The sequence below is a fragment of the Gymnodraco acuticeps genome, unplaced genomic scaffold (assembly GCF_902827175.1).
Source record: "Gymnodraco acuticeps unplaced genomic scaffold, fGymAcu1.1, whole genome shotgun sequence".
NCBI classification, from domain to species: domain Eukaryota; kingdom Metazoa; phylum Chordata; class Actinopteri; order Perciformes; family Bathydraconidae; genus Gymnodraco; species Gymnodraco acuticeps.
Window position 1 is genome coordinate 755,306 of NW_022990693.1, and position 23,178 is coordinate 778,483.

Below are 23,178 nucleotides of genomic sequence, written 5' to 3' on the forward strand. Positions count from 1 at the left end.
TGAAAATGAAATCCAGGAGCGGTAGAGGTTTCCAGGTGGACAGTTGAAATACAAAGGGAATATTTATGGAACACTCAGTGTCGGTTTATCCCCCTTTACATAAGTCAGCTTATAGAGCAACAGACCCTCTGAAAACAGGAGAGGTTTAGAGACAAACAGAACTGGACTACACTGTCATTATTACAGAGAGGGAGAGGAGAACAACTGCCTCACCACAGATTCTGCAAGTTCATCACATTACATTTTATTCAACCACCATTAAGATGTATGAAATTGTTTGACATTATCTGACTGTATAAGCATCATTATGTAACCATGTTAAGGGTAACTCATTTTTGAAATAATGGGAATGGCAGATAACACTTCAAACACTGTATGAAAGGTAGCAACACTATCACCGGTATGACCTATTTCTGTGAGTTACATAATATGGAGCACAGCCCTGTTCTTTTGCTGGAAACAAAACAGGATTATTTGTATTACTTTGTAAAGATAGATGGAGGTCCGAGAATAAAGAGAACAATTGGTTTTACACAAACTTTGTGTCCTTATAGGCCCAAGGGTTAACAGTAACATTATAGTGTCCAATTCATTTTCACATCACCATAAGGAAGGGCAGGTACCAGGAATAATGTGTTGCCTAACCCTGGTAGTTACAATCAATGTCAAGACATTTCAATTACTCAGATGTCTAAACAGCAATGACATTTGAACAAAAATGTAAAGTAACATTGGAGGCATAGCAGAAAACAGAATCTGGGAGACAGGAGTCGAGTGAATCCTGGCAGAGCTCACAATGAGAGCTGAGGACGTCCCGCTGCAGGAGGGGGAGCAGCTGATTGGCAGATCCAGGTGGTAGCTGCACCGGCACGGGGTGATTGTCTCTCTGAGAGATGATGCTGTTCCAGAGCAGCTGCCACAACCTGGTCCTGGAGAACAGATGCATTTTGCTCAATACCAATTCCAGATACTGGATTCCAACTAAAAAAAACTGTTTTTGTTTGATGTTTTCGAGAGGGGGAGTAGGAGTCCTCCCCTCTCATTTACTATCCATCTGTAGCTTTCTTTGGGGAGATGCCGAGCAATCCTGTTTTCCACCTGTGAGTTACCAAGGCTTAGCGATGTATAACAGCAGAGGCCAGATCATTAGACTGGGCCCCCACCTGTAGACATCATATTAACTTCCGTTTTCTGTGGAACTGTACACAAAAGAGAATAATAATTTTTTCCAAGTCAGCAATCTTCTTAAGAACAAATACTTCTGCTACCCATAATCTGTAACAAAGTCTGATTAAAGAGGCCGTGTTATGCTTTTGGGGGTATTCCCTTTCCTGTAGTGTGTTATATAGGTTTGTGTGCAGGTACATGGCAAAAACACAAGGGTGTTGTGGTGTTTACACACAGGTGGAAAGATTTGGGGTAGGGCGGAAAAACACAAATACAGGAACTGCAACCAGACAGAACAAGTGATCATACAAAAATAAAACAGGAAAGCGTTTCTTTCAAACTCCTACATCATTTATCTGAAAATGTTCTTTAACCTAATACATGAATGCTCTTTCAGTGTGTGGCTTTTTACTGAAAAAAGGTACAAGAGCAAATGTACCAACTCCCTGGGATTTAAGCAAAATATATTCCCAGTTTGAGACTGCAAAGCATTTTCATCCCTTGGTCCACGTCCCACATATTGAGACGATCTCCCACATTGTGATTGGCTCTAGTCTTAAACATCAAACCATGCATGACATACGCTATTCTAAAATGTGGCTTTTATCCAAATGCTGTGAGGAAAGCAGGGAAGGCTGTCATCAGAGGGCTTTGTTTGGTGTCAATCAAAATGCGAACATGTGGTTCTGGTACATATGAACCTGTTTCTGTCTTTGATATGCTACGCCAAATGGGGAAAATAATAAAGTCACCGCCAAGAACCAAAGCTATAACAAAATCTAGGAAACTACCAACTATTTCAGAGTTTAGCTAAATCTGAAAGTTATTTTCAATTTCACACAGGGCGGCAAAGTGCAAAGCATAGAGATGTTGTTTCAGGTTGGGTACCCATATGAAAATGTAAGACTTCCCAGCATTGAAATTCCCACATTTGGTTTAGAGATGCTTTCAGGCAGATCACGCAGACTGCGGGGCCTAATCTTTCGGAGGGGGCCTATAGGCCTATGCGCAAATGCGTCGCAATTATGCGCTCCACACGTTCTCCGCTGCGAGGCTCAACAGAATCAACCCGTACAATAGGGCAACAGATGAGCACAGTCCTGCCTACTGCAAACCACCAAAGTAATCATTTATATTCTTAGCAACTGACACCGCATTCTCATAACAATGGGGTCGATGCAAAGTTTGTGGAGCAGAAAACCAAAACATCATACTAAAGGAGTCAGGTTATAATTTGGTATGGGGTTGTCATTATAAATGAAGACTTTGACATTACACATACTCAGCAGTAATCAGTGTTGGGTGTAACGCGTTACATTACTGTAACTCCGTTACTTTTGTAACGTATTACCAGTGGCGAACCGTCAGGGCCTTCAAGGAACACTCAGATAAAACAAACAAAAAATCGATTTAATTATATAAATAAAATGTATATAAAATGAATAAATGAGAATGGTATCTGTGTTGTTGATCTGTAATATTACAGTGTTCGTTGATTTGTTCGTCCTTCTCGGACCATGCACTACGCATTTCAGTGGTTTTGTGTTAGAAAAGAAAGCAACCAATCAGATCTTGTTCTGGGTCTCTGGGTAGAATATCCTTCAACCAAGGTATTCTACATCCTTGATAGAATGCCCTGGACGTTGCACTGAATGAGAGCGTACCTTTGGACTGACAGTTTGATCAACCAATCATATATTGATCTGTAGCCAATAGGCATATTCTTTCAGAGTTTCCCTCGGTTCCAGGGTATTCTAGAAGGCCCGCTAGTTAACTGGCTCGAGACAGAGGATCTAGATCAGGGAAGGGCAACTTTGATGGTGGTGGGGGCCACATAATTGATGTACTGGCCACCAGGGGGCCGCAGATTCACTTGGCACACACACACAAATTCCATGTATTGTATGTAATTATTAACAACTATAAGTCTGACATCTTCATTGACATTTTATAATCTTTCAGGGAACATCCTCTCTAATAAGCTTGCTAAACAAATATCAGTTCACAGAAATGTTATTTAATTTTTACAAGTGGCATGTTTGTATTGAACAGGTTATTAAACAGTGGAATAAAACTATTTTAAACTATTGGAAAGCACGGAAAATGTGTGTGCATTGAGATTAACCATTAAGATGACGTAAACATGAAATCATGAACACTGACCCAGACATTAGTTGTCTAACTTGAACCTAAGACACTTGTAGCCAGTCTCTGCATTTGTTACGATGATTGTGTTATGTCACGTTTTCTATGTCTTGGTTTGGGTGTTTTGCTGTTCTCCCTGTCATGTTTTCCTCTGGGTATATTGTCTGGTCCTTTTCCCTGTGTTTTTCCTCCCGTCGTTAGTTTCCCTGGTGTGTCTAGTTGTCTTGATTGTTTTCACCTGTGGCCCTTGTGTTTCTCCTCGCCTGCCCGGCTGTGTCTCGTCTTGTGATTACCCCTCCCTGTATTTAGTCTTGTCTCTTCCTGTGTTCAGTGTCGGTTCGTCTTGTGATTTGGCTTGTCCTCGGTGAGTGTTGTGTTCTGTCTTTGTTAGTATAGCCTTGAAATAAAGGAATTTTCACGTTAATCTGCATTTGGGTCCTACCTGCTTCACACGTCGTAACATTACGAACCGACCACGATATGGGCCCAGCAGATCCGTTTGAGCAGGAACTAGTGGATTATACCTTTTCTTTGTCTGACTGTGCTTATCGATGGATAGGAGCGGTCAGGGTTCAGCAGGGAGATGCCGCTCTGGCAGATGCAGTCCACCTTACGCTGAGGAATCAAGATTTGGTTAAATTCTTACCGGCCTGGCTTTTGGATTACCTCACGGTTTGTTTTCCCGATCCTGATAGACCCAGGTCCCCAGATTCCCTTTTTGATACCACACGCATCGGTGTGGTCCGTCTGGCGTCAGCCCCTGCTTCTCACCCAGTGTTTGCTACAGTCCAGGAGCCATTCGCTGGTACTCGTCTGGCTTTTGGAGGTCCACGGAGCCTCCAAACGGCTCCTAAGAGGAGTCTCAAGGCCAGGTTAGCAGCACGAGCCCAAAAGGCCATGGTTCCAGAACCAGTTCAGCCCCCAGCAGCCATGGTCCTTGCTCCAGAACCGGTCCCGCCAGCCATGGATTCGCCTCCAGAGCCGGCCCATACAGCCATGTTTCCGGCTTCAGAACCGGACCTTACAGCCATGTTTCCGGCTTCAGAACCGGACCTTACAGCCATGTTTCCGGCTTCAGAACCGGACCTTACAGCCATGATTCTGGCTTCAATTCCGGCTCCAGAGCCGGCCCATTCAGCTATGTTTCCGGCTCCAGAACCGGACCTTACAGCCATGTTTCCGGCTCCAGAACCGGACCTTACAGCCATGTTTCCGGCTCCAGAACCGGACCTTACAGCCATGTTTCCGGCTTCAGAACCGGACCTTACAGCCATGATTCTGGCTTCAATTCCGGCTCCAGAGCCGGCCCATTCAGCCATGTTTCCGGCTCCAGAACCGAACCTTACAGCCATGTTTCCGGCTCCAGAACCGGACGTTACAGCCATGATTCTGGCTTCAATTCCGGCCCCCGCAGCCATGGTTCCAGACCCAGCTCTGGCCCCAGCTGCCACAGTCCCATCTCAAGTTTCCTCTCGAGTCCCCTCTCCAGTTTCTTCTCAAGTCCCCTCTCCAGTTCCCTCCCGAGTCCCCTCTCCAGTTTCCTCTCAAGTTCCTTCTCAAGTCCCCTCTCCAGTTTCCTCTCAAGTTCCTTCTCGAGTCCCCTCTCAAGTCCCCTCTCGAGTTCCATCTCTAGTCCCTTCTCAAGTCCCTCCTCTAGTCACTTCTCTAGTCCCCTCTCTGGTCCCTTCCCGAGTCCCTCCTCTAGTCCCTTCCCTAGTCCCATCTCTAGTCCCTCCTCTAGTCAATTCCCTAGTCCCTCCTTGAGTCCCCTCTCGAGTTCCCTCCTCTGGTTCCTCCTTTAGTCCCTCCTTTAGTTCCTGCTCTAGTCCCTCCTCTAGTCCCCTCTCTAGGTCCCCTCTCGAGTTCCCTTCTCTAGTTCCCCTCTCGAGTCTCCTCTCGAGTCTCCTCTCGAGTCCCCTCTCCAGTCACGTCTCAAGTCCCTGTCCTGGTCCGTTGGAGGTTCCGCTGGGGGTCCTGCCACCTCCATGTCCTGTCCCGTTGGAGGCCCCCGTCGACTACTCCTCTGCCGGGGGTCCTACCATTCGTATGTCTGTCCCGTTGGAGGTCCCGCCGTCTACTCTCCTGCCGGGGGTCCTGCCAGCTCCTTGTCCTGTCTCGTTGGAGGTCCCGCCGACTACTCTCCTGCCGGGGGTCCTGCCAACCCTTTGTCCTGTGCCGTTGGAGGCCCCGCCGTCTACTCTCCTGCCAGGGGTCCTGCCAGCTCCTTGTCCTGTCCCCTTGGAGGTCCCGCCGTCTACTCTCCTGCCGGGGGTCCTGCCAGCTCCTTGTCCTGTCTCGTTGGAGGTCCCGCCGACTACTCTCCTGCCGGGGGTCCTGCCAACCCTATGTCCTGTCCCGTTGGAGGTCCCGCCGACTGCTCTCCTGCCGGGGGTCCTGCCAATCCCGTGTCCTGGTCCTCTTCCGTGGGGGATCCTGCAGAGGCCTGTCCCACCAGCTCCGACACCGGGTCCTGCCCGGCCTCCGGCGCTGTCCCGTCAGCGCCTTCCTGCCCGGCCTCCGGAGCTGTCTGGTCTTCGCCCTCGAGCCCGGCCCCCTGAGAGCCATGGCCTTCGCCCTCGAGCCCGGCCCCCCTGACTTTCCCGGCCGCGGCCCTCGCCCTCATGCTCGGCCCCCTGAGTTCGCCCGCGGTGGCCTTCGCCCCTCCATAACCCCCACCTTGGACTCTGCCTTGCCCCTGGGCCGTCCGCCCGAGTATCCCCTTCTCGGCTTCTGCCTTGCCCCCGGGCCGTCCGCCCGAGATCCCTTCCGGGTCCTCCGCGGTGCTCTTGGGTTGTCAGCCCAGACCCGTCCTCCGGACCCCCTCCACCCACCCTGGTGGCCCTAGTTTTGTGCTCCCACGGACGCAGTGAAATCATACATCTGTGGGGGTCGCTAATACATTACCAACAACCATTATTTTAATCACAAATAATGCATGTGTCAATGTGAGTATTATTTACGTTAACGAGATAAATAGGCTAAAAGAAAAACATGTTTTCCAAAAGAACTACGCATCTCTTGAATGACAATATGCCTGCACTGCACCTCCAAGGTGCACAATACATTATTGCGCAATCTATGCCTGTGAGCCAACAAGTCCTCCAACTCATACGACCAAATGGGCCGATTGTTCAGGCCCTTATTACAACCAAATATGTCGTTTGTTCAAGCGCTTAATACGTCCTATAATTACGTTTTAAAGTGTTCGCCCTCTAGTGCTCCCGTTGAATGCTAACATTACAGATGGTCGTTTATTCACAAATAACCCTCTCTGTAAAATCCTAAATTGTAGGATAGTTTGGCCATTAAAACACTTTTTGATTAGATTTCTAGCGAGAAGTGTATATTGTACTTTTAGACTCCACGTCCAGTCGATATGTAGGATCTATAGTTTGATAGATATTACGAAGATGATTTGAGGTATGCGGCAGCCTCCATGTAAAGTTACGGGTTGAAAACAGTATTTCGACGTTTTCATAATAAAACCAATGATTTAAGAGTGATATCTGCAGTACTCATCTACTAAAAAACATCAGTTTATCCTTATTAATTATACGACATTTATTGGTTTAAATTGTGTACAATGCTTTTGTGTTTTTCCCATAGCTTTTTCTCTTTCGATTCTGAGAGACACCTTTCTTTTTTCAGAGGTTTTGATAAAACATAGATAAAAATAAAATAATACTTTGTTCCGAGTGTTCTTGCTTTTCTCTTTGGAAGTCATCACATAACGGCATTGTAATACACGGTTCGGCGGCATTAAATATTACATATCTGCGGTAGATATTTATTTATAGAGCCCTAATCAGAAGACCTTTTGACAAACTGTAAGAAATGCCGCCAAAACTGAATACGTGGCGTGGATCATAAATATATTAGCAATTAAACAACATCTTCCATTTCTTTTCACACAATACGTCTCCTTGCAGTATCAACACTAATTCGGCTGACTTTTATATTTGATCCAATTGGTAGATAGGTTATATTTACGCCATAACGGTGCTGGGCTGGACCCGTCCAATTTCAGTTTTGGACAACTCTCACTCCCTAAGCGTCCAGGAGCGACGCTTGGTCAGGGTCCCGTGGCGTGCAGTTGGGACGCGCCGAGGCTCCTTCAGCTTCATAAACGGATGCAAAGAGCTTTCAACTGATTGCAATGTATTCCCATCGGCGGCGGTATTTAACGATTAGGGAAGCACCCCATCCGTTTACGTCGGCAGCTCTTTAAGGCAATGTGAGCGTCCATTCCCATTGGATAACGGAGAATTGTACACCCGGAAGTAAGTATTCTCCTTACTGTCGATTGATTTGACAGTGATATCTCCACTACTCATCAACTCAAAACACCAGATTACCTTTTTTAATTAAACGACATTGATAGGTTTAAATTGTGTGCAATGCTTTTGTGTTTTCCCTTCAATTCTGAGAAACAACTTGTTTTCTCTGAAATGTGGAGCGCGAAAGAGACTACACTACCCACAATCCCCAGCTATTGTTGTGACAACGCCTGTCCGCTTTGACAAACCTCGTGATAAATCAACAAGCTCTGTGATTGGATGAAACATAAATTCATACAAAAAAATTGACGTAGATTTTACTCATCTATTATTCAAAACCATTCTATTTATTCTAACGTAAATTACATGCCAGTGTTTTATCTTTTTATTACTTATATTTTTATACTTTATTTGCTGTGAGTTATATCTGAAGCAAATTATGTTTCTGAAGATGTGTAGTCAATTCCGCCCTTCAATGTAGCATAAATGTGAACTCTCATTACAGGAACAATACCGGAAACAGACGTAGGAAAGATCCTCAGCTCGCTGATTGGATGTTTTAGCAGCAATGCACGTTTAAGATATTACTGATTTTCTTTGAATATAAGAATGTAAATACTGATTTGAGAGAATAGTAAGGGGATTTTGGTGATGGGAGACACATCTATGGAATCACAATTTCAATAGCTTACCATTAAATGATGGATATGCCTCAGATATTAATGTGTAGAACTACAATATGAGAAATAATATAGCAATAACCTGTAAGATTATGTGAAAACATGGATACATCTAAATATCTTCAGATGTTATACATACAGTGGGGCAAATAAGTATTTAGTCAGCCACTAATTGTGCAAGTTCTCCCACTTAAAAAGATGAGAGAGGCCTGTAATTTTCATCCTAGGTACACTTCAACTATGAGAGACAGAATGGGGGGAAATAATCCAGGAAATCACATTGTAGGATTTTTAATGAATTAATTGGTAAATTCCTCGGTAAAATAAGTATTTGGTCACCTACAAACAAACAAGATTTCTGGCTCTCACAGACCTGTAACTTCTTCTTTAAGAGCCTCCTCTGTCCTCCACTCGTTAACTGTATTAATGGCACCTGTTTGAACTTGTTATCAGTATAAAAGACACCTGTCCACAACCTCAAACTGTCACACTCCAAACTCCACTATGGCCAAGACCAAAGAGCTGTCAAAGGACACCAGAAACAAAATTGTAGACCTGCACCAGGCTGGGAAGACTGCATCTGCAATAGGTAAGCAGCTTGGTGTAAAGAAATCAACTGTGGGAGCAATTATTAGAAAATGGAAGACATACAAGACCACTGATAATCTCCCTCGATCTGGGGCTCCACGCAAGATCTCACCCCGTGAGGTCAAAATGATCACAAGAACGGTGAGCAAAAATCCCAGAACCACACGGGGGGACCTAGTCAATGACCTGCAGAGAGCTGGGACCAAAGTAACAAAGGCTACCATCAGTAACAGACTACGCCGCCAGGGACTCAAATCCTGCAGTGCCAGACGTGTCCCCCTGCTTAAGCCAGTACATGTCCAGGCCCGTCTGAAGTTTGCTAGAGAGCATTTAGATGATCCAAAAGAGGATTGGGAGAATGTCATATGGTCAGATGAAACCAAAATAGAACTTTTTGGTAAAAACTCAACTAGACGTGTTTGGAGGAGAAATAATGCTGAGTTGCATCCAAAGAACACCATACCTACTGTGAAACATGGGGGTGGAAACATCATGCTTTGGGGCTGTTTTTCTGCAAAGGGACCAGGACGACTGATCCGTGTAAAGGAAAGAATGAATGGGGCCATGTATCGTGAGATTTTGAGTGACAACCTCCTTCCATCAGCAAGGGCATTGAAGATGAAACGTGGCTGGGTCTTTCAGCATGACAATGATCCCAAACACACCGCCCGGGCAACGAAGGAGTGGCTTCGTAAGAAACATTTCAAGGTCCTGGAGTGGCCTAGCCAGTCTCCAGATCTCAACCCCATAGAAAATCTTTGGAGGGAGTTGAAAGTCCGTGTTGCCTAGCGACAGCCCCAAAACATCACTGCTCTAGAGGAGATCTGCATGGAGGAATGGGCCAAAATACCAGCAACAGTGTGTGAAAACCTTGTGAAGACTTACAGAAAACGTTTGACCTCTGTCATTGCCAACAAAGGGTATGTAACAAAGTATTGAGATGAACTTTTGTTATTGACCAAATACTTATTTTCCACCATAATTTGCAAATAAATTCTTTAAAAATCTGACAATGTGATTTTCTGGATTTTTTTTTTCTTCTCATTTTGTCTCTCATAGTTGAGGTATAGCTAGGATGAAAAGTACAGGCCTCTCATCTTTTTAAGTGGGAGAACTTGCACAATTGGTGGCTGACTAAATACTTTTTTGCCCCACTGTACATAAGTGTCCTACACTAATAATACAAAGTTATTTTTAGTATGCTGTGTGTACCTTGTGTGCACCTCCTAGTGGTTAAAGCACGTTATTGAATTATTTTTGTTGAATAATGTTATTTTTGTTGAATAATGTTATTTGATGAAAAAGTTATTAAGAGTACATGCTTTCATAGGGGGAAAGTAGAAGGTCAATGATAGAAATATAGAATATGAAAAATCAAGAAGATACTGTGAGTGTTCTCTACAATAAACAGTTTAGTGCTGGATGTACACAGATATTAATATGAGGATGTGCAAAACAGACAAACTAATTAACCTTTATTAACACATTAAAGAATACTTTAGGTTAAGGTCTTCTTTCAAATAAGAAAATAACTTTGGGGGTATCTATCTACAGATAAATATTAAGCCTGACAAAGTACTTAACGTCTAATATATTGCTTTTCTGCAATGTTAACTACTTACTACTATATTAACACTTATTTTAACTGATATTATACATATTAATTATACTCTTATGTATGTAGATAGTATAAGAAATGTGCAGAATTTGACAGTTTAATGGTGGAGGTATACACACATATTGATAGATGTCTTGTAATGCACTGTTGAGGAACCTCAGCTGCGACCCAAGTTTTTCATTCATTGCATAACTACACCGTAGTTGTGTATATGATATGTCAATAAACCTTAGAAAATCTTGAAATCTTGAAAGGGATGTGCAAAATAGCAATTATATACAGTTTTTAATTAACTATTAGTAGAGAATAACGATTAATGAATATACTTTATAGAGATCTGCAGGTAAATGTTTAGTCTTCTCAAGCACCAACTATCAAATATCTCTCCTGATTGTTGGCACTTGACAATCACCTTTCCCTGAATTTTACTCGTGGATCTTGAAACAGGCAAAAGCAGGGTTAGGAAGGTAAATCCTCTCTCAAAGAGCACCAAAAAGTTTACTAGGCAAAAACTACGAAGTAGACGGAACGTTAGTAACCACTGAAGAATAAACGAAGAACTGGTGAAGACTGAGGATGAGAACCAGGGTTTTAAGCAGGTGCAGGTGAGTGGTGGAAATCAGCGAGATGATCAACAGCTGGAGCGGTGTGGAGACGGAAATCCAAATGTAGGTCAACACGCCCAGCCGGAAAGACAGACAACAACAGAGGAAAAAGAGGTAGGCCGCACTGTGGATCCTCACAGTACCCCCCCCCCCCCCCCTCAACGGGAGCCTCCTGGCGACCACTAGGCTTGTCGGGATGTGCCCTGTGAAAGGCCCTCACCATAACAGGTTCCAGGACTCGAGAACGAGGGACCCAGCATCGTTCCTCGAGGCCGTAACCATCCCAGTCAACCAGATATTGCAAGCCCCTGCCCCGGCGCCTGACATCCATGAGACGGTGCACAGTGAGTGTAGGCAGGATGGTCATCGATGATTCAGGGGGGAGGAGAAGGAACGGTTGGAGGGCTCAGGTCGCTGGTGTGGACAGGTTTAATTTGGGACACATGGAAAGTGGGATGGATTCTCAAGGTTCTGGGAAACTTCAGCCGGACAGCAGAGGGGTTAATGATGCTTTGAATGGTGAAGGGACCAATAAAGCGAGGGGACAATTTATTTTTACACTGACTCAGATATAATGAAAAGACTACGTCAGTTGAAGCTCAGCTTTGGTAAGGAAGAGACAGGACAGGCAGAGAGAAAGAGAGAGAGAAAGTGAGGGGAGGAACTGCAGGTACAGTCATACAAAAGAATGTAGGCTTAATAACCCCATCTATTTATCTATCTGTTTATCTATAACAATAGCCATAATTTTAAAACAACATACATCTATTGCAGTTATGTGATAATAACATACAATTGTATAAAACACCGTTTGCTTACATCTTTGCTCTCTTTTGAGAATCAAACAAAACAGATTTAAATAAAACAAATAATGCAAACAAACAAGTGAAATGAACTAAATGGCTGAATTGCTTTTAATTCACTGGCAGGAGCGACAAGTGAGGAGGAGCAACAAGTTAAAAACGAGAGAGAGGTTGAACAAAGAGAAAGAGTAGAGGACAGAGAGAGTAATGAACAGGAAGAAGACAGAGAGACTAAAGAAGATGGAAGAGAGGCTGCAGGTTATGGAAAGGAGAGAGACATGGAAAATGAATGTTGACAATGTGTTGTGATCATTTTAGCCTCTTCTGCATGTCCAGATCATTAATAGTAACAATCTGATTGACAACTGATTCTTATGTATTACACTTTCAAAAATAATTTATGCTGACATTGTCAGCTCACTGACATGATTTGAAATCAATATATTATCCAATTTGTGACTCCCCACAGGACTGAAAAAGCACCTAACTAGATCATTAAAATCCCAAAAATCTCGGGGGGTATCCCCCGAACCCCCTAACATATTTGGACCTCAGTATTTAGGAAATCCTGGATACGGCCCTGGCTGTACAGAGGGAACCGCTAGTTCTCTTTCCTATTCAGGGAACAGGGGCGGTTGGTACCCTAAAGAGGCTTGAAACGAGGAGAGACCAGTAGCAGAACAGGTTAACGTGTTATGAGAGTACTCAACCCAGGGAAGATGCGAGCTCCAGGTTGAGGGGTTACGGTCAATGATGCAGCGGAGGGCTGATTCCAGGTCCTGGTTGGTTCGCTCCGTTTGGCCGTTAGACTGGGGATGATAACCGGACGTTAAACTGACAGATGCACCAAGAGATTGACAGAACTCTTTCCAAACCCGAGAGGTGAAATGAGGACCGCGGTCAGAGACTATGTCAGAAGGGATTCCATGCAGCGGAAAACGTGTACAGAGAGGAGTTGGGAGGTCTCCAGGGCAGAAGGGAGCTTCGGTGTAAGAGCTACAAAATGGGCAGATTTAGAGAACCGGTCAACAATGGTGAGAATAGTGGAGTTAGCCTGGGAGGGAGGCAGGCCGGTAACAAAGTCCAAGGCGATATGTGACCAGGGACGGCTAGGGATGGGTAGAGGCTGGAGCAACCCTGCAGGTGTTTGGTGGGAAGGACTTGTTCCCTAGCACACGTGGGGCAGGAAGAAACAAACTCCTGAATGTCCTTGTTGACAGTTGGCCACCAGAAGTGCCTCTTAAGCAAGGGGCGTGTGCGGTTAACTCCTTGATGGATGGAGAAACCGGGAACTGTGGACCCACTGTAGGACCTTGGAGCGAGCAACATCTGGAACAAACTGGCAGTTCGGTGGACTGTTACCAGGGTCTGGTTGCTCTCTCAATGCCTCCTGGATGATGTTATTTATCTCCCAAGAGAGGGCGCCAACGACACAGCTTTTCTTTTCTTATCAAGCTCCACATTTGTGGAATCAGCTTCCAGTTTGTGTTCGGGCGGCAGACACCCTATCCGTTTTTAAGAGTGCGCTTAAGACCTTCCTTTTTGATAAAGCTTATAGTTAGGGCTGATTAGATTCAGCCCCTAGTTTTGCTGATATAGGCTTAGTTTGTCGGGGGACATCTTACTTCTTCCTTCTCTCTGTCTATACCTGTGTACTCTCATGTTCCGATTAACCCAGCTTCCCCAAATTTCTTTCTTTTTGGTGTCTATATACGCCGGGATCCGGAGTCATGGATGATCCTGCGGTCCTGTGTCCTGGATCGCGAGTCCTGGATCTTGAGTCGTGGCTGTGGTCCTGGATCATAGGTCCTGGATGGATATCCTCGTGGATTAATCTTCCTATTATACACACATGCATTTCCAAACATTTGGACTACCTATGTTGCAAATGTATTATCTTTTCAATTTACACACGGCATCTATTGCACGTCTGTCCGTCCTGGGAGAGGGATCCCTCCTCTGTTGCTCTCCCTGAGGTTTCTCCCATTTTTCCCTTTAAACTGTGGGTTTTCTTCGGAAGCTTTTCCTTGTACGATGTGAGGGTCTAAGGACAGAGGGTGTCGTATTGTCATACTGATATTTTGTACAAACTGTAAAGTCCACTGAGACAAATGTAACATTTGTGATATTGGGCTATATAAATAAACATTGATTGATTGATTGATTGACAGCTCTTGGGCCGGATAGAAACAGCAGTGGGCTCTGGAACGTCAGATGAGTACAGTCTGGATAGGGCATCAGGTTTTACATTAAGGGAACCTGGACGGTATGTGAGACTGAAGTTGAATCGACTAAAGAAGAGAGCCATCCTGGCTTGTCGGGAGTTTAGCCGCTTCGCTGATTGGATGTAGGCGAGGTTCTTGTGGTCTGTCCAGACCAGGAATGGCTGCTTGCTGCCCTCGAGCCAGTGTCTCCACTCCTCTAACGCCAGCTTTACTGCCAGAAGCTCCCTATTTCCAACGCCATAGTTGCGCTCAGCAGGAGAGAGGCGACGTGAAAAGAAAGCACAGGGATGAAGGATGTTATTGGGACCCTCAGTTTGCGACATGACAGCTCCCACCCCAGTGTCTGACGCATCTACTTCCACAATAAACTGTTTATCAGGATCTGGCTGGATGAGGATGGGAGCAGAGGTGAACAGGGCCTTGAGTCTGAGAAAAGCCTTATTAGGTTTTAGGGTCCAGAATAACTTAATATTAACGTGCACTCCGCTCTGCATCAACCAAACGGCTCGCTGCACCCTCGCTGCGAAGGGGACCCAAGTTCCCATCAGCAAAAACACGTGGGTTTGCTATCCTGGCTCCAAAATGGTGGAATGAGCTCCCCATTGAAATCAGGACAGCAGATAGCTTACACACCTTTCGTCGCAGACTGAAAACTCATCTCTTTCGACTCCACTTCGAGCGATAGAACTATTAACAAAGCACTTATATACTAATAAAGGACTGGCTTACCTAAAGCCAGTTGAGTAGCACCTGAAATGTTTTTGCTCTATGAAACCTGATGTACTTATATGATTCTGTTTTCTTCAAGTTTGTATTTTGTTGGTTGAACGCACTTATTGTAAGTCGCTTTGGATAAAAGCGTCAGCTAAATGCAATGTAATGTAATGTAATGTAATATTGACAGAAGTGCGTCTTGTGAGAGGTGCAGCAACCTTACTGAAGCTCCTGATGAAGCGGCGGTAAAAGTTGGCGAAGCCCAGAAATCTCTGAAGCTCCCTCCTCGTAGTTGGGGTTGGCCACTCCACCACAGCCTTGATCTTCCCTGGATCTGCCTCCACTCTGCCTTGCCTGATGATGTAGCCCAGGAAGCTGATCCGGTTCTGGTGGAACTCACACTTCTCAGTCTTGACATAGAGCTTGTTCTCCAGTAGTGTCTGAAGTACCTGGCGGACATGGTTCTCGTGTTCCTCCTGGTTCTTGGATAAAATCTGAATGTTGTCAAGTACACAAAGACAAAGCGGTTAAGGAAATCACGCAGGACATCATTGACCAGAGCCTGACAAACTGCTGGAGCATTAGTGAGACCAAAAGGCAAGACAAGGTACTCAAAGTGACCTAAGGGGGTGTTGAAGGCAGTCTTCCATTCGTCCCCTTGGCAGATACGGATCAGGTGATAAGCGTTCCTAAGGTCAAGCTTGGTGAACAGGGTTGCCCCTTGGAGGGGTTCAAAAGCAGAGGTAAGCAGAGGTAACGGGTACTTGTTCTTAACAGTGATGTTGTTTAACCCACGAAAGTCAATGCAAGGTCGCAGTGATTTATCCTTCTTGTTAACGAAGAAGAACCCGGCACCCACGGGGGAGGAGGAAGGACGAATAATCCCAGCAGCCACTGAGTCGGTGATATATAGCTCCATAGCCTCTTTCTCAGGACGGGACAGGTTGTAGAGGCGGCTGGTGGGTAAAGGGGCCCCAGGAAACAGATCTATAGGGCAATCATAGGGCCGGTGGGGAAGAAGGGAGAGAGCCATCTCCTTGCTGAAGACCAATCTCAGGTCGTGTTAGGTCGCAGGGACTCCAGTTAAATCTACTGAAGCAGCAGAGCAGATGGCAGGGTAGGGGGAGACAGAGACAGAAGGCACGGCAGATAGCAGACAGTTAGCGAGACAGTACTGATCCCATTCAATGATTCTACCAGTGACGTGCGGTGAGGTTCATGGCTGGTGAGGCACTGACTCTTTCAGAGTCAGATTTACAAATATTATATTTTGACCTTAATCGAAATGTTCGGTTATTTTCAAAATCTAAATATTGGATTGTTCTTTCTTAGTAAGATCCCATGTTCATTACAATTGTGGTCTTACCTTGACTTGAAGATAAAGTCCATGCTTTCCTTCTGGACAACAATCTCTATTACTTTTTTGTAAAAGTCCTCCTTATCTTCCTCTAGTTTCAAAAGTCTAGCTTGTTGTTTGCGTCTGGGTAGAATAACTGTAGCAACAAGAACCTGTGGGCTCACGTGCGCCTCCTTCAGTGCGGCAGAGGTTATGGCTGCCTCTCCTGGTGCTTTTTTCATTGCCGTTGTATGATGAGACCAGCGAGCCTAAATATCATATACGTGAAATAAGTTATTTAGAGACTATGGATGGCGAGGATAAATGTAATAAAGGGATCTACAAACATTACATTGGTGACATACAGTGAGATGGTGCAGGCATGCGCTTAGGGCCCGCTTTCCAGACAGTTTCTGTGGGGTGACGCATTCTGAGGTGAGGCAGACACGCCGGCAAGCGTCAACGCACGCCGCTGTGTGGACGGGCCGTGACACTCGACCAACAACCATTCACATGAATCTCCCGCCCCTGACACACAAGCAGCGGTTTGATTGGCTAGAGCTTGTACTGGCATATGATTCGATTGGCTGACGCTTCTGCCGAGGCGTCAAAAGTTGAACATTGCTCAACTTTTGAAGCGAGCAACGCCAGCAACGCTCCGCGTCGCTTCCCAAAATGCAGTTCGGCTAAAAGTGACGTCACCCCATTCAAACTGAATGGGCAGAAGCGTTGGAAGCTTCAACGCACGCCGCTGTGTGGACGGGCCGTTATAGCCTTTATAGGTGTATTATATTATACTTAAACAGGTAGCTTAATAGCTAACATTAACGCTATCGACTGTGTGTTTTGATAGATTAACATTAGCAAACGTTAACATAGGCCTAGAGCAGCTAGCTAACTGTTAGCCTACTGTTAACCTAGCTTAGTTGTGTAGTAATGTTTAATTAACCTAATTGAAGTGTAACATGTATCATTAACATTATAAGATAACTTGATACTGCTTTCAAATTAATGTGATACATTCAATCTTTTCTTATTAGTGGCAAATACAAGTTGAATGTTAACTGCTAACTTCACCTTCTCCGCTGCCCTGGCTTATACTGGCCATTCCTACTGTGTTCCTGACCGGCTGTAAGTATTTTTTTTATTTTTAACTTGTTCTTATCACTGTGGTAATATTAGGACACAACTAATTAGGACACAAACTAGGACACAACTGTGAAATCACGTTGGTTTTGGTAACGTTGGTGGCAAGGGGTTAATGTTACCGCGGCTAACGTTCATATAACGTTTCACACCGGAGTACTTTTCCCCCCGAACCTTATTTTCACCCCCAGATAGTCCCTGCTAGCGAGTTATTACTTACCTGAGGAGGAAATGGTTTGTGGGTTTGTCGGCCCCACTACACCGCAAACAACTTCACGGCGTATACTGCCACCTGAAGTCCCCGGCCGGAATTCCCCGGAGTTGGGGACTGGCTTCTACTGAAGCCTTCCGAGTAAATCGCCAGAAGCGCCGACACCTCCTCATCACTCCACCGCTCCCATGTATTATTTTGTGTTGCCATAAGTTAGTCAGAAATTGTTAGTGTGGCCGACACACCCACGAACCTTTTCTCCCCAGGAAAGTACCACCTCTCTAGCAGGACGGTCTGTTTATCGGTACTTGAGACATTTAAAAAAATACATGTCATATGCATTATTGCTACTTAAACATTATATTGCAGTCTTAGTTTCGCCAACACCGTTTATAATATGCAATAAGACAAAATGCGTCTATGATGTATTTTCGATCTTTCCAATCCAGACAAGAGATCTCTCTCTCCCCCGTCTGTGTGCGAGGGGGCGGGGTAGTTTATACACACGTGGCTGCTACATGCATGCAACACACACACACACACCACACACACACACACACACACACCACACACACAACACACACACACACACACACACACACACACACACACACACACACACACACACACACACACAACACACACACACACACACACACACACACACACACACACCACACAAACACACACACAACACACACACACATGGTGGTGAGAGAACTAAGTGCTCCGAGGTGTGGTTAAATGTTACCCGTCTTGAGGTGGACAATGCTCTTTGCCAAAAGTGAGAAATCATTATTGCTTTTGGCTATAGAATAGAATATATAATCATTTAATGTCATTATACATGTACAATGAAATCATTAAGAAAAGCTTCTCCCTTTTTAAAAGGTGCCATCAAGGGCAATAACAGTTTAGCATGTAAGGGCGGTAACACAAGCACTTTGTCTAAACATTTAGCTAAAGTGCACCACATCCAGTAATATTAGGCTCTATTTAAAAAATGAAAAAAAACGTTAAGGTTTTTCATTTACCATTATTATTATTATTTTCTGCTCATCTTTATTTGTATTGCAGGTTTTGCTATCTGATGTTGGTGTGATGTGGAACAGAACGTTACTCACAATACTCCATATTGATGAGGTAAGTTATATATTTCACATGGTGAATGGTGAAATGCCTATTTGCTGTACACATCGAACTGATACAGAGCAACATGATCATACATTTGAAATGGTGTTTCTATCCATCTGATAAGTCCAATATTCACTATCTTTTAGCTCTGTTTATGCTCTCCACCAACTCCTTAGTAAAGTATTTGGCTCTTTAGCTGCTCAATGTTCCGCTTTCTTATTATAGTATTAGCAAGGTTTAAACAACCATACAGCTTACAAGTCTAGTTTTGATTCCTTGCAATTACCTTAGATTAATATAAATACTGGTTAGAACACACTGTGCACCAATACACATCTTATCAAGGACTTGGTTAATGAGGAGGTAATCTATCCTTTAATTATATAGTAGATACAAAATATCTTTACACCAATGCCTGAATGTGCTCTTTGTCTTCTGTCCTTTTGTTTTTGCAAAACAGATACATGCTGAATTCCAACGCATAACAACTATCCCACTTGAAACAGCCTTCATGGAGCAGTTGGACAGCCATCTACCTCAGCTGACATCTGTCTTCCAGAAGAAGGGAGGAGTTGTTGGCCAGAAACTAGCCAAACATCTGGCGATCTTGCAAAAGGTAAATGTGTGTATACACTGTTTTATACAAATTGTCATATACTCTATGGAGCAATTTTATTAAATGTACCTGTCTAGTACCGTATAGAGCCCCATTTACCTCACAACAGCCTGGATTACTTGCCAGGTTCAAGAATGCAAGACACATTTCTAAGGAAATCGGATCTTAATAAGGCAATAGTGGCATACTGGGTAGAGAAGCAGGCTTGTGACTGGAAAGTTGCAAATTCAATCCCCAGGTGGGGAAAGTGAAAAAGCAGAACCTGCCTTGAGCAAGTCACTTAATCCTCAGTGGCCAACAGATCAGACTGTGGTTGTACTAGGCAGATTCCAGGTGTGAACTGTGAAGAACGGAGCATTGCTCTTGGTGAAAAGTCCCTGGATGAGTAGAATTTTTGAACACATTCAGACCTCTGACATTGTAATACATTTAAGTCACAATTCTTTAACATACTTTAGTTATGGCAGCCCATTTACATGTATAATGAAGTCATTGTATATATTATATTGTATATTTAGGTTACTACAGGTTGTAAATCTTTTACAATTTATAGACAATTTTGTTATTATTGATGTATTTAGAAATATTTTAATAATTGCAATTTTTTTACACAGGCAACAAGTGATGTTAACCTTAAAAGGGAAGCAATCCTCAAGGCACTTTGCATCCATCTTGGTGAGGATGATGGACATCTCATTCGAGAGTATATGGTGAGTCACTGTAATTGCATCACATCACATGTAGTGTTTTAAGATCCTAGTGTCAGGCATCCATTTTAGATAATTATGTTTTACCTTACACCTGAATATATGTATGAATGTTGATATTCATCAAAAAACTAAAGCATTTCAAACCATCAGCTTGGTTCTTTATACGATGAGGTTGGCTTTATTCATAGTTTTTCTTATTGTCCAATGGAAAGACCATAATCAACAATGTCTTAGTCCATCTGTCAATCCTCTCTGACTTCTGACACTCAGCACCAAGCTTATTGGTTCCTACGTTAATCTTTAAAAACACCTCACACATATTTAGTTTGATTCAGAAATATATACAATATGACCAGCTTTGTTTTAAGGGATTAAATGTGAGCAATATTACAAAAAATGTATACGATAAAGTATGTCATTAAAATTACATATATTGAATAAATACATGTTTTTTATTTAAATATACAGGACATCGAAGGAGATGACTTCACCAGAGACCTGCAGAAATCTATCATGATATGTCATCAACAAGGAGGGTGGAGAGCCTGGACGACTTTGGGATTTTTGTTGAAGGACTAATCATTCTGGACAACATTGGATCTGTAGCCCGAGCTTGTGCCATCATGCTGGGAGTCATCTATACACTGAACATGGCTTACCCCAAAGAGCTAAGGTACTACTATGAATTCATTCAGAAAGTGCTCTTGCAAATGGATGGTGAAAGGCTTTCCCCCAAAGTGCTTGGACTGAAGAACAAGATACATGCTGGACTGTAGGATTTCTTCAGCCGCTCTTGTGAACCGATGCCATTAAAGCGTTACAAAAACACCAGTCAAACCTCAAAGGTTGGGAGAGAATGTGGAAATCTTGATGGACTTGGAAGACATTTGTTTAATGTATTAGTGTGAGGAAGGTTACATCCTCCTCAGCTGTTTAAGTCACATGCTTCATGTTACGTCAGGATTTATTCACTAAGTCTGTTTCCACTGCACTTTGTTGCTGTCATGACCTCCACCTCTGCCTAGTCTGTGGCCGTTTCTTAATGTCGAGTAAAACTGCTGCAGAGCCACTATTTCAAGTATACTACGTCATCGAGTGGCGCCGAATGCTGGGCATTTAACATGCATTTAAACAGTCCTTCGGCGCCACTCGATGACGTAGTATACTTGAAATAGTGGCTCTGCAACAGGTATACTCGACATTGAGAAACGGCCTGTCTCTCCCCCCTCGTGTGTGTGTGTGTGTGTGCGTGCAGGAGTGGAGACAGGTCTGTGTCAGCTTCAAGCCAGCCTGACTCCTAGCTTCTGTTTCCAGACCACCTCCAACGTTGGACCCTGTCCCGCTCCTCCTGGCTCTTCTCCCTGCGCTCTCCAACCTGGTCAGACCTCCGTTCCCCTCTCCCTTGGACTCCGTCTAGCTTCCCTGGCCCAGACCCCCCTGCCCAGTAATATTCAATAAATGTTATTATTGTGCTTGAAACTCCTGTCTCTGCTCTGCTCCTGGGTTCCCTGCTAGCCTTAACAGTGGCCAGATTGTACTGTTAAGGCTAGCAGGGAACGCAGGAGCAGAAAAGAGACAGGAGGAAAGAGTTTCAAGCACAATAAAAACGTTTATTGAATAATACTGGGCAGTAGGGAGGGGGGTCTGGGCCGGGGAAGCTAGACGGAGTCCAAGGGAGAGGGGAACGGAGGTCTGACCAGGGAGAAGAGCCAGGAGGAGCGGGGACAGGGTCCAACGTTGGAGGTGGTCTGGAGACAGGAGCTAGGAGTCAGGCTGGCTTGAAGCTGCAGGCACAGGAGAAAACAGGTCAAACAGGGAATCGCAATTGAAGACTTTCCAAAGCTAGAGATGTGACTGTGGTTACAGAGTCTACAATCTGGCGAAGTGGAGGAGTCAGGGCCGGAGTCTTATAGCAGAGGTGATTGGATTGTGGACACCTGGCAGCCTGGCTCCCACACACCTGTCTCCACTCCTGCACACAGGGACGTGCACAGGTGCGGGCTAATGTTGCCCGGGCAACGGCCCTTTTGAACTTTTTTGGCTGACCTGCCCCTCTGGAGAGAGCGAAAGTCTTTTTTTTCTGTTGTGGCCGAATAAACATGATAAGCCCACAATTAGTATTGTAGAGTCTCGCTGCGATAAAACACACCTTGCCAGCGCTGTCATCTTCCCCCAGTCACGTGACTTTGTTTACAATCTGACAGCTGAAAGCAAAGGAAAGCCCTATGGCTATGGTGATCATGTGCCTGGCTGGCTTTGGTGGCAAATCCTCGGGTCAATCTGTCCCCGGAAATGTTCCCGTTTTTAAATATGCTTAAATTGATTTAAATATACTTGTTATTGTGTTTCTGTCTTTCTGTGTCTTTTCATCTGCTCCGTAAACTCCCTCTCTCTCTTTTCTTGATCGCCCTCTCACGGGAGAACACTTCACTGCCCCGTTTCATTGTAGGATTTCTGCCATGTCTCTACTTTAGTTTGGCCAGCTCTGTTATTAAGTTATGGAATACTAAATACATAAGTAATTAGATACCTTACCGTTACTGCGCTCATAAAGAATGATAAGAATAAGAATAATGTGTATTGAACTGGTTTAATCAATTAGTGAGTTTATTTAAGGCACAGCAGTTACAACGGTCAAACTACATTAAAACAGAATTGTCCGCATTTTATCTTTAATAGTTACTAACATTAGATATGTTAATGAGATATAGACCCAAACATTTTTTTCCCTTGGTTTTCATTTTTTTAATAAAAAGTTCTTACGTTTTCAGGGGGGTCGGGGGGCAGCCCTTTTTCTAGTTTAGAGCAATAGCCCCTCCAAATGTCTGTGCACGTCCCTGCCTGCACACACACACACGGGCCGTTTCTCAATGTTGAGTACACATGCTGCAGAGCCACTATGTCAAGTATACTACGTCATAGAGTGGCGCAGAATGCTGGGCATTTAACATGCATTTAAATATCGACTCTGTATAATTGTTATTGTACCTTAAACGGCTAAATCGCTTTTGAGAGATTTTAAATCTCAGATCTGCTCAGGCGAAACCTGCTTCACAGGTCTCAGCACTCAAGCCTGCATTATTAATATAGGCAGGGCCAGTCTATTGATTGCGTGAAGTAGAACCGCGTGACTCAGTCATCTTTTAGCTCAAAAAGCATTTAAATACCGCATTTAAAAACTAATGAACTCAGTGTGCATCTGG